Source organism: Vitis riparia, chromosome 6 (assembly GCF_004353265.1).
Source record: "Vitis riparia cultivar Riparia Gloire de Montpellier isolate 1030 chromosome 6, EGFV_Vit.rip_1.0, whole genome shotgun sequence".
NCBI classification, from domain to species: Eukaryota; Viridiplantae; Streptophyta; class Magnoliopsida; order Vitales; family Vitaceae; genus Vitis; species Vitis riparia.
The window spans coordinates 17,154,303-17,160,327 of NC_048436.1; positions in this window are offsets into that span (position 1 = coordinate 17,154,303).

The window sequence follows — 6,025 nt, forward strand, 5'->3', positions numbered from 1 at the left end:
TTATGCTTCCCAAGCCCAAGCTCAATCTATAGACCCATCTAACAAATGCATTTAAGATTTACTAACAATCAAAACTTGTCATGCATGTTATGGTAACTTTAATAATAATAATAATAATTTAATGTTGTACCTAGTGTTCCAAAGTCCGTTACGGGTTAGGGGACAATTTTCAATCTTTTCTTGAGGTTTCCTAGAGGATCATAAGAAGTGAGATAGGAGGCACACTATTCCTACGATTGGATGTACCAATTTTTTTTAAGAATGTACTTAAGGTTCCAAAGTTTGTTTTAGGGTGGGAAACAACCTTCAATCACTTCTCGAGGATCCTCAAAGGAACAAATGAACCATTGGAAATGAGATAGAAGCTCCGGTAGCTCAAAAATTGTATTTATCAAATTTTCTTAAGGATGTACCAAATTTTTCTAAGGTTATACCTAGATTTCCAAAGTCTATTCTTAAGTAGAAAATGACCTCCAATCGTTTCCCAAGGGCCTCCAAATGAACAAATTGGCCATAGAAAGGGTGCCAAAGTCTGCTTCGGGGTGGGGAACAACCTTCAATCATTTCTTAAGGTTCCCCATAAGAATATATAAATCATGAGAAATGATATAAGGGGCTTAATATCCCTATGATTTGATGTAGTAATTTTTCTTAAGGATGTACTTAGAGTTCCAAAGTCTGTTTCGGGGTGGGGAACAATCTTCAATCATTTCTTAAGGTTTCCCACATTAATATATAAATCATGAGAAATGATATAAGGGGTTTGATATCCCTAGGATTAGATGTATCAATTTTTCTTAAGGATGTACTTAGAGTTCCAAAGTCTATTCAAGTGTGAAAGAGGACCACCAATCACTTCCTAAGGGCCCCCAAAAAAACATATAAACCATGATAAGAGAGACAGGGGTCAAAATTCCCTTAGGAATGCATGTACTTATTTTTCTTAAAGATGTACCTAGAGTTCTAAAGTTCATTCTGGGACGAAAGAGGACATCTAATCACTTCTCAAGGGTCCCTAATGAATATATAGACAGTGATAAAAGATATAAGGATCTTAGTTCCTCTAGGAATGAATATACCTATTTTTCAAAAGTTGGTTCAAAATTTGATTTCAGGGTATGGTTGCAAATAGCTCCCCAATGTCTCCCAAATGACTATTTAAAATAAATATGCTTGACTTGTAAAATTTAAATAATAATAATAATAATAGAAGGAATTTCAACAACAAGAAATATAATTTATAGATTATATTAAAAAATGGTGGAAAATAAAATATTATTTTTAATCATAAAAATTAACAAAATTAACTTGTTTTTTAATAAAAAAATAATTATAATCTTTTTACTCTAAAGTATTTATATACTCTTTTATTCTTAAAATTATAAATTGAATATTTAAAAAAAAATAACAAACTTCAATTTTTTTTTCTATTGTATTTTAGGTTATATTTTATTTTTTATTTATGATTATCTATTATATGTTATCGTTTCTGTGTTTAATGTGTTTAATAAAATGATTGAAACCAATAAATATAAAAGGATGAAACATTAGAAAATTGAAATTAACATAGTTTTAAAAGGAAAAGTATGGTCGCCTTATACATATTATATATATCAAGATAAAATTGAATAACCTTTTTTTAAAAAAAATAAAATATTTTTGTAAAATACCTTTCTAATGGAATTAAACAAAAATCGTTTTCTAACCAAATTTATTTTGAAAATAATTCTCCTAAATAAAAGTTGAAGAAAAGCCTTTATTTAAAGATTTGAATTCAACTTTCTTTTTTTTTTCTTTTAATAAATTAGTCAAAATATTTTTCCCAGTAATTTTTTTTTTCAAAATAATAATCAAATTGATGCTTTTTTTTATATATATACTTTCTTGAAAATAGAGTTGCAAATTTTTTTTTTAACAAAAATAAATAAAAATTATTTTTCTTATAAATCAAATCAAATTCAAATTTTATCTTCCAATAAAATCGTACTTAATTCAAATTTTTAAATAAAAACAAGAAAAATTCTTTGAAAATAAATTTGAATGTGAATAAAATTAATTTTTTTTACAAATAAATGGAAGCTTTGTGAATGATCAAATTGAATTTTAATGAAAATATTTTTTTTTAATTTCTTAAAATTATATTATGATATTTAAAATAATCTATTTAATAAATCATTTTGTATACTTTCTCATGTATAATTTTGTATATTTGAATAATTCACTTTTATCATTACTTTGGTGTACACATACACTTATATAAATTTTTTTTTGTGATATCCATGAGTTGACCCCAAATTTGGGCCCATTTTTTCTCCCACATTTTCCTCCACCCACAGACCACTCACACGACCTCCCACCTCTTCCTCTTCTCATTTTCCCCCATTTTCTTTCTCTCACTTCATTTCTCTCCATTCTCCTTTCTTCCATTTCTCTTTCACACATCTCCACTGTCATCTTCACACCGACTGTGCACCTCACAACCGGCATGTCGCACCATCTCCACCATCACAGCCCACCGCCGACAACCTCTTCAGCATCAACCACCGAGACCTTCATTTCCATGGCAGCCACTTCAATTTTGGCCTTAGGGTTCTTCAAGAGAATGAGGTGAAACCCTTTCCTTTTGATCTTTAAAGTTTCATTGTAAAATTTTGGGTTTGTTATTTGGGTTTTGGTTTTTACATGTAAATTTGGACTTCGTTTTCTTGACTTAGCCTATTTGCATTGTATATTCATTTTGGGCCTTGAATGTTACTTGCAATTGGGCTTCTTCTTGTTTTCTACATGGAATGATTGTTGCTGGATGAGTACATGAGCATGATGAAACTTTTTTGGAAATGAGAAAGAAATTGAAGGCTTTGGCGGCAGATTGACAGGAGAGCGGCTCATGGGGAAGCAGAATACTTTTTAACAAAACTGTAAATCTTTTTTTTATAAAACTTCCTGATCTTTTCAGCTGAAATTAAATCCTTTCTTTTGAAATTAAATCCAAAAATCATGTCTTTATTTAAAGTAAAACTCGTTTTGTTAAATTTGAAAAAAAAAATTCTTCTTTTTTCCTTAATAAAACTGCTGGTGATATTTTCAAGGTAAATTCCTTTTGTTAAATATGTATATTTTTAAAAAAAAATCTCTTTTTTCCCATGGAAATGGGATTGGAAGAATGATATATATATATATATATATTGTCCAAAAATATTTTGAAGGAATTTAGGAAAAATTTTCTTTTTGGTTAAACTCCTTTTTTTTTTTAGCCAAAATTCTTTTTTAATCAAAGTCAAACTAAATTCTTTTTTTAGACAAGTTTGAAAATGTTTTATTATTTTTTTAAAAGGGTAAAAATCCTCTTTCTTTAAGATAAAATAAAAGAAGAAAAATATTTTTTTTAAATAAAATTTAAGCAAAATTCTCATTTTAGATGATGTTCAATTTTATTTTCATTTTTTTTTTCTAAACTAAAACGAAATCCCTTTTTTTAGTCAAAATCGTAAAAATATCTTTAAAAAAAAAAAAAGAAAAATCAAATTGTAATATTTCTTTTGTAAATAATTTTTTTATATAAATCTGGTACTTTTTTACAATACATTTGAGTTTTTTTTTATTATTATTTTTTCATATATATTTTAAAATTTTAAATTGATAAATTATGCTTTTCTATTCAAGATAAAATGTTTATTTTTTTCTATTATCTAAAAAGAACACGAATATGATAGAGAATGTTTAATCGGTTTTTATTTTTTATAATAAAATAATTTTTTTTAAATTTATATGATTTTTCTATTTTTTTTCCTTTGCATAATGTTTTTTTTTTCTTAATTTTCATATATAATTTTTTTTGGATCAATGATGTTAATACATTTGATATGTTGAATATTAACTAGATATAAAAAGTACTCCTCAAGATATAGGAATAACAAAAATATGTTATAATTATAATATAAATATACTTACGTTACAATAAAACTTAGTTGAGAAAATTTTGATTTTTTTTTAAAATTAATCATTTTATATGATCATACCATATTTTATAACATACTTATATTATAAATTATTTTTAAAATCAAATGAAATTCTAATTTAAATTCACATAGTTTTTTTTTATATGTATACAAAAATTATTAAATAATTTTAATACATCGAATGAATATAGTTAATATAGGTATAACATAAATGCATTATATTTACCATACAAATATTATTATTATAATATATTATAATATAATATTATAATATAATTTAATTTATTTTTGTTTAATTTTTTCGCGTGTTATATTACCCAATGAATAGTTGCAAGTTATTCCATTTATTTAATAATTGTGTTATATATTTATATATTATTCAATTGATGAATGCTTGTGAAAAATAATTATTCATTCTATTATGGTAATAAAGTTTTTAATTGTATGTTTCATATATAAAACGATATAATAACTTTAAAATATGATTTTTATTTATGAGATATTGAAAATTATTTTTTTTACAAGTTTCTTTAAAAACTCTCAATTTTTGTTTTAAAAAGAAAAAAATAGCAATTTTTTAAACAATAGTGAACATCGATTTTTGGGCCTAAGAAATATACTATTGATTACCTATACTTATCATCGTATGTGGGCTCCACATCATTAACAAATCTCAAATTTATATATGGATAATATAGAAAACATATTAAAGGGTAAAATTGTCCTCTAAAAATCCTTGAGACGAGTGACCCTTTCCCAGTAATTATCACACCCAACCCACCCCATTTGATAATTATCCATAATAAAAATCACTTTTAGTGTAAATAAAATTAAGTTAAATATACTTCCACAGTAAATTTATATAAAAAAAAATCTTTTTTCTTAAATAAAATCAAATTGAAATACTTTTCCAAATAAAGTTGTAAAATTTCATTTTTTTTTTGTAAAAACAAAAATATTTTCATCGCCAAATTGAAATTGTTGTAATAAATTATTTTAATATTTTCTTAAAAATTGAATACAAATAAAATTGAATCAAATTACTTATTAGAAATGAATTGGAATCTTTTTGTAAATAAATAAATTAAAATTATTAATTCGAAATTATTTTTAGTAAACTTATTTGGAATTTCTTAAAAAAGTAATTTTTAAAATATTTTTAATTAACTTAATAAATTTATGATTATTTTTTTGTATATTGATTTGTGTCATTAATCTTGGTATCCATGACTAATTAATTAATTCTTACAATTCTATCAATTTGCTTATTAGATACCATAGATATATGAACTTAGAAGGGTGTTACGACTTATCACCGTACATTTTTGATAGGTAATCTAACCCTTAAATCTAGACTGGTTTTTGCAAACATATATTTTCTAAATAAGGAGTCATATTAGAGTTTTATTTATTTTTTATCCTTTTAAAAAGTAATGTAAAATAAGTGACGACTCCAACATTTTTAAAAATCAAATTTCACAATAAAAAATGGAGTCTCTTGCGTTTCGAGCGGGGACTCACATGAAAAATGCGGGTCCACAACATGATCTAACCAAAGAAATTTATTAGTCAAATAAGTTTTGAAATTCTTTTCTGTAAAACGTTGGAATTAGCAACAATGCAAACGACTTGGGCCCAAACTACAACACAAGGGCCTGTGGCCCAGCCGATGGTTCAAGTCCATGGACCACTCCTTTCAAAAGGGTTTTTCCACACCAAGAAGTCAAATTTTTAGTACAACGAATAATTGGATCATAGTGAATTTGGTAGTATTTCTAATTGAATTGCCTTAAGTGAAATTGTGTTTTTAGAAGACTCACCTATCAAGTGTTTATGCACAAAACACTATAGGTTGATCATCCAACACTTCCAATAATTTTTTTGATTTTTAAAAGCATTTCAAGTAATTTTTCAAAATTTTAGAAGTTTTTCTTAAATTTTGTTTTACGCCTAATATTTTTTTAAAAACATTTCCTAAAATCACTACCAGTCAAACTGTTCATTCAAATTAAACCATGCTTTAATAACAAAAAAATAATAAATCAAATTAAAATTAGCAAAGTTGG